The 12,407-nt window shown below is 41.9% G+C and overlaps 1 non-coding gene across 1 annotated transcript; it reads left to right on the forward strand.

Annotated features, from left to right (window-relative positions):
* Positions 1 to 7,742: 7,742 nt before the first annotated feature.
* On the forward strand, positions 7,743 to 7,849 carry LOC148853140 (small nucleolar RNA R71). The gene has a single exon (XR_016100024.1). It is a non-coding gene; the product is annotated as a small nucleolar RNA R71 (small nucleolar RNA).
* The last annotated feature ends 4,558 nt before the right edge of the window (positions 7,850 to 12,407 follow it).

Here is a 12,407-nt window from a genome sequence, read left to right on the forward strand (position 1 = left end):
CGTTGACTCCGCCTCTTAGGAGAATCATAGAGGGTTGAGGGCGAGAAGCCATGTCCTGTACGGGCGTGAGAAGTCCGCGTTCATTGGTCGTGTTCTTCACGGGTGTCATCGTGGATCCGTACGTGGTACGTGCATTAGCGTCAACTGACCATGACCATGCGCGAGACAGGCGACGGGTTGGTTGGCTGTGGTTGTGTGCGAGATGGGTGACGGATCGGTTGATCGTGGTCATACGCAAGACGGGCAACGGGTCACCCGAGTTGGGTTGCTTCTGATCTGGGATTGGCGGGCAAACCGACTAACTCGCTCAGTGTCATTTCGCATTCCCAAGGTCGACGCCACATGGCACGCATAAGTTTGGACTGTTAGGTCAACTGCTCCACGGCGGTTGGATCAAAGAGATCTGAGCTGTTCGTTTCCCTTTAAATAGGGTCATTCGTTAAGGTGGTTGCTACCATTTGCTTACTTTCTCTTAAGTCTTCAAAGACTTCGACCACCTACTAGTCGAACCCTTAGCCTTCTTCTTCAACTCAGACTACTAGGTAAAGTACTTCTTCCATAGCCATGTCGTATTCTGACTACAGTCCCAAATGCTATGAACTTCCTAACCTCTCAAACACTAGCACGCCCTGTTCCACCTCATCTAGTAGTGAGAGTCCTAGTAGTGGGTCTGAGGGCTCACCTCGAAGACCAGAGGTCCAAGTACTGAGGGTGAGAACTGCTCCTAAAGGAATCGAGTGAAACTGGTGAGGTGGTGAATCTTCTGATGAAAGTAATGGTTCTACGAGGTTGAGGGGCAACAACATTGGGAATGCCTTGGCGCAACCCGAAGTGGTGGAGTTTGAGGAAGCTGAGGACCTGAGCCTTGATGACATAGCCGAGGCCGAAGGCCGAGGCATTACAATGATGCACTATCTGCGCTCTGACCTGGATAGAGAACTAAGCAAGGAACAAGTGAGGTCCCTTGCTGAGGTGTACCATATCCTCAGGGGCTATAGGCTTAGAGTTCCCAATGTAGGCGATAGACCATGGCAGCCAGCCGAGGGGGAGGTGTGCGTGCATGAGCACTACCTCCACTTCGGCCTTTGATCCCCCATTCCTCCTCTCGTTTGCAATCTCCTGAATTGTTAAAACCTTTCCCTCAGTTAGCTAGCCCCCAACGCCATTAGGACTATCATAGTTGTGTTGGTGATGGCTTGCCTCCAAGGTGTGTATGTGACCGTGAACATCTTCTGGTGCATGTTCATCCTAAGGAAGCACCCTGTTGGGTAAGGTCTATTCTACTTCCAAGGCTGACGAGGTAGAGTGATTGACAAGCTATCATCCATCCATATCTGGAAGAAGAAATACTTCTTCGGATCTTATCCAAAGGGTTGGCCTTTCAGGCCTAACTGGGGGAAGCTGGATCTTGTGGCCAAGAGGATACCGCCTTATAATAACAACGAGGAGGCCGATGTGATGACCCAGATTTGGTTGTCAGGGACGATTCATGTTGAGCCCTTGGTGGTGGAGGACGCCTTGTTATGGGCTAGTCTCAACCCTGCTCGCTTCGGTAGGGGAACTCTTGTTATCGGCTGTACATGTCATCTTCCCTCCTTACTTTGCTTCGTGTACTAACATGCCTTGTTGTGTTTTGCAGAGATGCAGGGAAACATCAAGGACAAGATCATGCAGATGGCGAAATCCAACAAGACGACTTCGGGTGGGGTTCGTCTGGAAGCTGGCGACGAGGGAAGCTACTGCCGCGAAGGAACCGCCTCGGGCGATGACTCCCGTTGAGGTTGAGAGGAGGAAGGAGCCCATCCCAAAGAGACCCGTAGAGCCCCTCCAACCTCTAAGGGGAAAAAGATTGGCGGTGAAGTAGTGTCTAGCCGAGGGTGCTACTGGGTCTCTCATCCAGTTGAGGGCACTACCAGGGGCTCGCATCCAGTTGAGGGCGCTGCCCAGGGCTCGCGGTAGTTGAGGCCTCATTCTTCGGATTTCTGCAACGAGATGTCGTTGGTGGCACAACGTATCTTCTGCCCTCATTGGAATGTTCGAGAGGGCGACACTCTGAGCACCCCAAGGGTCGGCTGAGCCCTGGTGACTGGAATGCTTCTGGATGGGGACAGGCAGTCCTGGACCCAGGTGAGCATCTAGGGTGTGTGGGACACCCTTTTGGATAGCTTGGGCGAGGTAAGATTCCTTTCCTTGAATACTTAGTCAAATTTCCTTTCTTTGGTTTTTCTTAACTAACGGTTGCTTGTTCCCTGTAGACTTCTCCAACTGCCATCGGCCTTTGCAACAAAGTCGAAGTCCTCCTGCAGCAACTTAGGACTTCGCAAGAGGAGAAGGAGTAGTTGGATCAGCAGTTAACCGAGGCCGAGAATGGTCGAGAGACTGCAATTCATGCGACGCGTGAGGACTGCAACCATCAAAAGGAGATGGAGGCTGAGGCCTCAGCCAAGAGAGAGAAGTTGCATGCTACCCGGGCCTCTCTAAGTGAGGCTAAGGAAAAACGGAAGGAGGCCAAGGAGAAGCTAAAAGAGGCTGAGGAGAGAGCAAAGGAGGCCTTGACCTGGGCCATTGAAGAATGGAATACTACTGAGGCCTATGAGACTGAGATGGCCAAGTTTGGTGTCGTCTCTTACTTGGAGGGCATCAAAGATACAAAGGCCAAGGTGTTGGCTCTACTACCTGATTTCAACATCAGCCAGTTGGGAGTTTAGCCTGATTCAACAGTTGAGGAGTCAAGGCCAGCCGATCTGGTGCAGCCCTCTAAGGGTCAGGACAGTGATGAGCCGCTTGTATGGCCTAAAGCTATGAATGGGTAGCCTACATAGCCCAAAGCTGCGGACAAGCATGTGAACGTCAAAGCTTGAAGATGCTCTTCGTGGGGCCACCTTTTGTCTATCCTCCTATAGCTCCAAAGTCTCGACCTCCCCCAATTGAGGTTGATTTTTTGTAGAGCTTATAGTGATAATGAATGAAACGAACAAATTTTTTGCCTAACTTATGCCTTTTCTTTCTCTTTTTTATTTCTTTCCCTTCTTTCCTTTCCTTGTTATGCTAGGGGTTGATGCCCCCCTCTGAGAGGTCACAATTCACAAGTAGTAAAAATTTGTTGTATTTTACTTAGCCACTTGCTTACGAGTTTAAATTGAGGAATGTAGGCTGAGGTCAAGCTTTGTTGCCGAGGGTTTGGGGCCCCTTTCCTTAGCGAGGGGAAAGGGAGGTGATTGCATTAGCTATCTTGGCTTGCTCTTCATCCCCGTCAAGGTAGTTAGGCCGAGGCTGAGCTTCACCACTGAGGACTCGGGGCCCCTTTCCTTAGAAAGAAGGAAGGGGAGGTGATGCTTTAGCCTGCCTAGTCTAACTTTCCTTAGGGACTTAGTGAATGGACCCGCGTGCAATCGAGGCTCAACAAAATGGCACCTGGCTGAGGTTATAGAGCGTTTCTTGCCTTAGCGAAGTAGCTTGCTTATTTTAGTGTATTTGTTCATTAGGTAGTGGGCCATCATTGCGGGACAATGTTGTGGCCGAGGTCCTCGAGGTAGTTTGCCTAAGCGAGAAGGCGAGTAGGTGTATGACTGGTGTGTTCGAAAGCATGTCGTTGAGCATTTCGGAACACTAGTTAAAACATTTATAAAATTTTTCAACTCTTAAACAAATACTAATGTAGTAAATGGATGAGAACGGGTCACATCCACAAGGGAGCAAGGGAAAAATAATATACAATCAAATCCAGACAAGAGAACACAAGAGGGAAGTGTAGAAATATAAAAATTAATTAATTAAACTGAGAATAATATAGAATTTGAACAGTACTGAAAGTTAAAAGTGCATAAACATAAATAAATACAAAAATAAATTAAGAAAAGAAACGAAATAAAAATCTGTAATCTGATTAGAGGTAGCAGTCTCCGGATCTTTCCTTTGACCCTTGAACATCTCGAGCTAGGCCTTCCGTTTTACCTAGCCGAATTGTAGATCTTCAGAAAATAAAACGAAGATCAAACAGAATGAAAATAAATTGCAGAAAATAAATAACGAAACAGGAATTGAAAGAACATAAATTAAAACTAAAATAAAGTAAAGTGGTTGGGATCCGATTCCAGAGGTGGCAATAGTGGTGTTGGCAAACTGCAAATAGGAACCCCTCCTCTTACCTGGGCATCCTCCCCTTCCTCACCCTTAAACTTCTCAAGATCAGCATTCCATCTTACCTGGGGGCAGAATCCAACCCTTTCTTAAGAGCTCTTGGGTCGTTTTTATAGAGAATGGTGGATACAATTGGGATTAGAGAGAAAGAGGGGGTGGCAGCTGGGTTTTAGTAAAGTTATGGGTGCCCTAGGATTTCTAATGGAGGGTTAGGATGATTTTGGGGTGATCCTAGGGCTGAGAAGAAAAGAAGAGGGTGCCCAATATTATGTAGGGCTGAGATTTGGGCACCTAGAAATTAATGGAGGAGATTGAGGCACCTAGGGTTGAAAGGTGGAGATTAAAAGAGGTGGGTTGCACCCTAGAGGGGATGGCTGAGATATAAGATGGAGTGGAGGGCTGAGATCTAGTGGTGAGCGGCTGAATGGTGAGGATTAGTAGTTAGGTGGCACTCTAGGGTTTAAAAGCTGCAAAAAGAGTGTCCTAGAATGAGTGGTTGAAATTAAAAGAGGTGGAAGGTAGAGACTAAACACCTAGGGGCGGATAGGGTTTTTTAAGAGTGAAAAGAATGGGTTAAAAGGCGCCATAGGGTTTGCTATGGCGTGGGGAGCATGCTAATACAGCAGAAGGGCGCCAAAGTGGGTTTAACAGATAGGAGGCGCCCTCCTACTCTCAGTTTTTTCACAATAACATCCCCTCTCTCAGCTGGACTTCACACCAGCTTCCCAAAAGCTACATTTCAGCCATGAAAGCTTCCCAGTTTTGCACAGAGACCCTCAGAGGTCACAACATTGAATTTAACTGTGAAAATGACACATTTTGACTATTCTAAGGCAAAAAATACTCCTGAAATGATGCCGTTAAGGCATCAAAATACAAAGTTATCACATCCCCAAACTTAACCATTGCTAGTCCCTTGGCAATGCATCCTTAAAATTACACTAAGCATAGAGATCCTTCCCATCTCAAGATCATCCCTGATAGAATTAGTCAAGCATCTTGATTCTAGAATTCTCAAACTCTGTAGAGATCGGTATTGGGCTTAAGGAGTAAAATTGTCTTACTTTGAATATTACAGAAACTTTGCTTAAAAATCTTATTTACCCTTCCATTTGCAGATTGTCTTGATAAGCTGAGATTGATTTTTAAAATCAGACATGTATTTTTCTTATCATTTATGACAGTGGATTTCTACCCCTGAACTTGACTTGTACACTTATTTCTATTGTTACCTTCGACTGTTTGACGCGAATCTTGACATTTGCCTTAAGTGAAGAGACCCGATTACTAAGTATTAGGTGATTGTCTTTGGCATTCCCTTTCCCATTTAACGCGAATGTCAACACTTAACCCGATTACTAAGTCTAGGGTGTCTATTAACCATTTTTTTTGCAAACATTGTTTAGGGGAGTCCAATGTTTCTAACAATTTGAAGAATTTTTATCTAATTTCTCCATCTTTCTCTTCTTATCTTGGCAGAGGAAAACTTGGAAGTATTTTCCAATTTCTAATTGGTTTTGACAATATTCAAATAAGATTAACTTTGACTCTTATCACTTGCTACTAATTTCTACAAAATTCAATATTCTTTTATCAGTTTCTTCAACTTTTCTTTTTGGGAATTTCTTTTATTGGAAAAAATTTTAAAATTTTCAGTGAAATTTTAATTCTACATATTTAAAGACTTAGCTTCTCAATTTTTCAAAATTTTCTCTCTTTCCTCACCCCCAACTTAAAATCTATTGTCCCTAATGGCAAGACTAGAATGATGCAAAAAGGATTTGGGCCAAAGGGAACAATGAATACGGTTTCCCTGAGGGGTTCAATGTCTGCCACTTAGTCTCGATTCAAGAGAAGAAAATTCAAATCCTAAAAACAAAAAAAAACTATGTTGAGTTGCCTCCCAACCAGCGCTAAGTTTAACGTCTTCAGCTAGACACATTTACTCACTTCTTCCATCTAGACTCTCGGATTCACTTTCTTCTTCATACCAACAAGGCTTAGACTCGGCTAACCAAGGGGTAGATAAGTTATTTACAAGATTGTCCACTATGTCCACATTGCATTCATTTTCCCCTAGGTTTGGATACTTGGAGGCATTGAAAACATTCAACTGTCTTCTACTCCCCAAATGAGATGTCCATTTTCCCCGACTTGCAGTTGATATTTGCATTGGCCATTGCTAGAAATGGTCATCCTAAGATTATCGGGTTATGGTTCGGTTCTTCAGTTGGGGTCATGTATAGGACAACAAAGTTTATAGGGAAATAACAGTTCTCTATCCCAACAATGACATCCTCGATAACACCTCGAGGGGTCTTGACCAACTGATTAGCGAGTTGTAGAATTACCGGGGTAGGTTTCAACTCATCGATCCTGAACCTTTCGTAAATGATGGACGAAAGCAGGTTTACATTGGCCCCAAGATCTAATAGGGCCCGATCAAAGGTGATTCTATAGATGATACAACTGATGAAAGGAGCACCCGGGTCTTTCATCTTCCGGGGAAGTTGGTTCAGGAGGACTACACTCACATCTGTTAAGAGCATCAATTTTTGTGGGGCCAATCGTCGCTCCCTCTTTTGGGTGCATAGCTCTTTTAGAAACTTGGCGTAAGCCAGGACATGTTGGATTGCATTGAGGAGAGGGATGTTAATGTGTAATTCTTTGAAGAGTTCCTTGATCTCCTCGTTGCAAATCTCTTTCTTAAGAGGTGGTTGAATTTGTTGAGGAAAACCCGGTGGCTGATTCCTAGGGTTTGCAACCGGTCGACTCGGTAATTGCCCCACTTCTCTCATTGCATTAGCTTCGGCTAGCTGTCCTATTTAGCTTTCTAACCTAGCATTGGACTACTGCTAATTTAGGATCAGTGGCTGAAGCTGCATGAATTTATCATCTACTGAACGGGATTGCAGAGATTGTGGGTAACCCTGATACGATTGAGTCGGTTGATTCCTAGGGTACACCTACTAGAATTGACTTTGTATTGATGGCCTTTGAAACTGCTAGGCAATGAAGTTGGACGGATGCTAATATTTCTCGGACTGTAGATTGTTGATGTGTCCTCCAAAAAAAAGTTAGGGTGATTTCTTCACACAGGGTTGTAAGTATTGGAATATGGATCATTGTTGAGCCTTGAGAAACTCTGGAATGCCTGAACTTGTTTTTGGATAAAGGGTAAAAATTGGGCCGTCGTAAGACGGTCATCAACCTGGTGGGCTGGACTGGCACAAATGGAACACACTTCAGGATAGGATGTAGATGGGCCCGATTGCTGGTTAAAGGTGAAAAACTGGTCAAGCTTCTGGATAGAAGATCTACCCTATCCAACTTTCTAGAAATGGCATTTAAGTCCATTTTTGCATCGGGCTCTATATTATTCCTAACCTCATAGAGCCCTGCCCTCTTTGAGGGTCCCACCAGCATTTCGTAGGAATACAAGGATGCATTGTTAATGGAATTCTCACTCAGGGACTCAAAAAGAGCATATGTTTCATCCTCGCTCTTGCTCATAAATGCCCCCCCCATAGGATGCATCTACCATTTGGCTGTATTGATCTATCAAACCTTCATAGAAGGCCTGGACAATTTGTCAGTAGGACAGGCCATGGTGTGGGCATTTTCTCATTAACTCCTTCATCCTCTCCCAAGCCTCACGAATTTGTTCACCCGGTGTTTGGGTGAATCCAGTGATGGCTCTTCTCATGGTATTGGTTCTGCCTAATTCTTGTTGCATTTTTGCCCAAGTTCTAATGGGTTTCCCTATAGTCCCAAACCAGTGCTTGGCCTTATCCTTCAAGGAGAATGGGAAAAGAGTCAATCTAAGGGCATCATCATTGAAATTCTATATCCTTACAGTTGAACATATTTCCATAAACTCGTCTATGTGCTTGTATAGGTCCTCACTCGGGTTCCCATAAAAAGATGGGAGCATCTGGATTGTGCTTCACTTAACCTCATATTGTAAAGCCTGAGTATCTAGTAACTGAATGCAGGATGAAGGGTTGTATTAGGTCAGAGTGAAGTATTCCTTCAACTTTCTGGGTTGGGCATCATTGATTCCAGCCATTTGGTTGCGGCGTTGGTGATGGAGGCATCTCTCTATTTCAGGTATGGGTTCTACAGTTTCTCTCCTTAGAGATCTACTTCCCAACATACAACTCAAAAGCCACTTTTCTTCTTGTTAAAATTTGAATTTTAAATTTTGAGTTTAATTTGAACTTTGGATTTTGAAATTTAAATTCTAAAATTTAAACTCAAAATTTGAAAATTTCTCCTCTTTTTATGTTTTTACTTTTTAATTTTTAATTTCTTTTTTTAAAATCAAAATTTAAATTTTTGAAATTTAAATTCAAATTTCGATTTTGAAATTTAAATTTAAATTCAAATTTTTATTTTTTATTTTTAATTGCAAGCAAATCAACCACACGACCTAGGGTTGACCTAGGCTTTCCTAAACTACTGGTTCAACCAATGTGAATCCTTTTAGATTCACTTGGAATTACACCACTTCCTTTGGTTAGCCAGGTAAGAGGTGGGGATGTGGGAGGCTCCCCTTGCTCTCGCAAGGACCTAATTAAGTAACCACAAAACCTGTTTAGGTGTAGCTGTGTGATCTTTGGGCCAAGGAAGGGTGATGAAATCCCCACCTTATCTTATTTAAGTTGGATGCCCTTAAAATGGATTAACGGAAAGACAAAATAAGCACAACAAATGCACTAATTACAATGCATGAACAATTATTTCTAAAATGCAATTAAGCAGTATAACATAATAAACTAAGCACAAGAAGCAATTAAAATAAAAAGAAACCTAGTACATTCACAACTAACAAAATAACTTTAGCAATTAAATAAACATATATGATGCATGCTCTTGAATATGAAAACCTAAATGTTGGAATGCAAAAAATATTTTTTTCTCGATTTATTTATTAATTCGAAAATTTAAATTTAAAATTCAAATTCCAATTCAAATTCAAATTCAGATTTGAATTAAAATTTAAATTCCAATTCAAATTCGAAATTTAAACTCAAATTCAAAAATTTAAACAATTTCCTATTTACGATTAATTATTCAATTAAATAACTAAAAAAAGGAAATTAAATAAAGCAACAATTAATTATAACAAGCAAAAAATAAAAGAAATAATTGTGCTAAAAACGTAATCAACTACTACCAAAATAAATTCTAACAAGAAAATTGCTATTCTAAAAATTAAACAGAAAATAAAATAAACAAAAGAAAATTATGCGGAAATAAATAAAATAAAATAAATGAAATTTTTTCTAAATTTTATTTGAAATAAAAGAAAAACACAAACCTAATAAGATAAGAATTCTAACAAGAAATTAAAATAAAGAAAGAAAAATATATCTAGAAAACAAAATGGAAGAAAAATAAGACTAAAAAAATAAATTGGGCCTAGAGAAAAAAAATAATTAAACATTCAAAAATCACTATTCTACAAAAAAAAAGAGTTCAAAAATAAAAAAAAAATAAAAAAATAAAATGGGACAATTACACCTGAAACGCAATCCAATTTCTCTTATCTTCGTCCCGCAGTCTCGTAACGCTCCAGTACCCCACCTTTCACTATTCCATCTTATAGAATCAAAGAGAAACAAGAATTAAAATGAAATAACAGATCAAGTAATAAAATGAAAAAAAAAATAATGAAACAGATCCAAATAAAGGAAATAATTTTTTTTCTCCATTGCTTCCCCGGCAACGGTGCCAAAAACTTGGTGTGTCCAGAAGTGTGTCGTTAAGCACTTTGGAACACCAATTTAAACATTTATAAATTAATATATACTCAAATATAGACAAGAGAACACAAGAGGGAAGTACAGAAATATAAAAATTAATTAATTAAACTGAGAAAACTATAGAATTCGAACAATACTAAAAGTTAAAAGTGTAGAAACATAAATAAATACAGAAATAAATTAACAAAAGAAACAAAATAAAAATATGTAATCCGATTAGAGGTAGCAGTCTCCGGATCTCTCCTTTGACCCTTGAACTTCTCGAGCTAGGCCTTCTGTCTTACCTGGCCGAATTGCAGATCTGCAGAAAATAAAACGAAGATCAAACGGAATGAAAATAAATTGCAGAAACTAAATAACAAAACTAGAATTGAAAGAACATAAATTAAAACTAAAATAAAGTAAAAGTGGTTTGGATCCGATTCCAGAGGTGGTAGTAGTGGTGTTGGCGAACTGCAAGTTGGAACCCCTCCTCTTGCCTGGGTGTCCTCCTCTTCCTCTGCCCTTGAACTTCTCAAGATCAGCCTTCTATCATACTTGGGGGTAGAATCCAACCCATTCTCAGGACATCTTTGATCCTTTTTTATAGAGGATGGTGGATACAATTGGGATTAGAGAGAAAGAGGGGGTCGACAGCTAGGTTTTAGCAAAGTTATGGATGCCTTAGGGTTTCTAGTGGAGAGTTAGGATGATTCTGGGGTGATCCTAGGGCTGAGAAGAAAAGAAGAGGGTGCCCAATATTATGTAGGGCTGAGATTTGGGCACCAAAAAATGAATGGAGGAGATTGAGGTGCCTAGGGTTGAAAAGTGGAGATTAAAAGAGGTGGGTTACACCCTAGAGTGGATGACTGAGATATAAGATGGAGTGGAGGGTTGAGATCTAGTGGTGAGCGGCTGAATGGTGAGGATTAGTAGTTAGGTGGCACCCTAGGGTTTAAAAGCTGCAAAAAGAGTGCCCTAGAATGAGTAGTTGAGATTAAAAGAGGTGGAAGGTGGAGATTAAACACTTAGGGGCGGCTAGGGTTTGCTCAGAGTGAAAAGAATGGGTTAAAAGGCGCCCTAGGGTTTGCTAAGGAGTGGGGAGCATGCTAATATAGTAGGAGGGGCGCCAAATTGGGTTTAGCATATAGGAGTTGCCCTCCTACTCTCATTTTTTCACAATAACACCCCCTCTCTCAACTGGACTTCACACCAGCTTCCCAAAAGCTACATTTCAGCCATGAAAGCTTCCCAGTTTTGCACAGAGACCCTCAAAGGTCACAACATTGAATTTAACTGTGAAAATGGCATACTTTGACTATTTTAAGGCAAAAATACTTCTAAAATTATGCCCTTAAGGTATCAAAATATAGAGTTATCACACCCCCAACTTAGTTTGGGGGTAGCTGATTGATTCTCATCGGCCCAAATACCCTTGGCTCTATCCAATCTTGTCTTCAGTCCCTCCAGGATGGTTCTGTTGGTGACCTTGGATAGGCCATTAGTTTGAGGGTAGTCGACTGAGGTGTACTACTATTTGATGTTGAGGCTTGTACACCATTCCCTGAACCTGGCGTCATCAAACTACTTACCATTGTCGGTGACAAGCATGTGGGGGATGATGAAGTGGCAGATGACATTCTTCCAAAAGAAGTTTTAAATCATTTTCTCCATGATGGTCGCCAAGGGCTCGACTTAGACCCACTTGGTGAAGTAGTCTATTACGGTGACGAGGTATTTCCTATTCCCAGTTCCTTCAGGGAAGGGTCCAAGGAAATTCATTCCCTACTTGGCAAAGGGAGATGGGAGATGTTAGATTCATTTCCTATTCCCATAGACTGTTGAGGGCTGAGAGGATTGTGGTTGGCTGATGGGAGATGTTGGATTGTCTCTGCCATCATTCACACTTTTCCACTAGCTCGGTGCATCCTTCTGTATGGTCGGCCAAAAATACCCTTGCCTTAGTGCTTTCTATGCACACTTGCTTGGATTAAGATTCATATTGTATTTTCTCAACACTACAAAGGTCTCACAGAGGTTCGAGGTGTGTTGGTCAGCCTTCAAGCTCTTTACTACCATGTCGTCAACGTTTCTTCCTATTTCGTCATTGACTAGTTTGTTCACTAGTCATTGGAAGGTCGCTCCATTAAGCTCAATAGATCGTACCCTAAGGTGGCGTTGACGAGGTGGTCAATCCTTGGCAATGGAAAGCTATATTTTGGACAGACTCGGTTGAGGTTTGTGAAGTGAACACAGGTCCGCCATTTCCCGTTAGCCTTCTTAACCATGACCACATTGGACAACCAGTTAGGGTACTGTACCTCTCGGATGAGTGACATGTATTTGCTGAAGGATGGGGCTGACGACTTCTTATCAGCGTCTTTGTTTTGTTGTGGTGGCCATGGCTGCAGCTGTCTCTATCCTTTCTCTTCTTCTCCGAGGCCCCTCGGCTGGGGTCAGCCTTATGCTCTTGGAGGCACTTGCCGGTCGAGGCCTCCTCAGCGGTGATGTATTTTTGCA

Source organism: Nelumbo lutea, chromosome 5 (assembly GCF_056320005.1).
Source record: "Nelumbo lutea isolate HS-2025 chromosome 5, American lotus-T2T, whole genome shotgun sequence".
NCBI lineage: Eukaryota > Viridiplantae > Streptophyta > Magnoliopsida > Proteales > Nelumbonaceae > Nelumbo > Nelumbo lutea.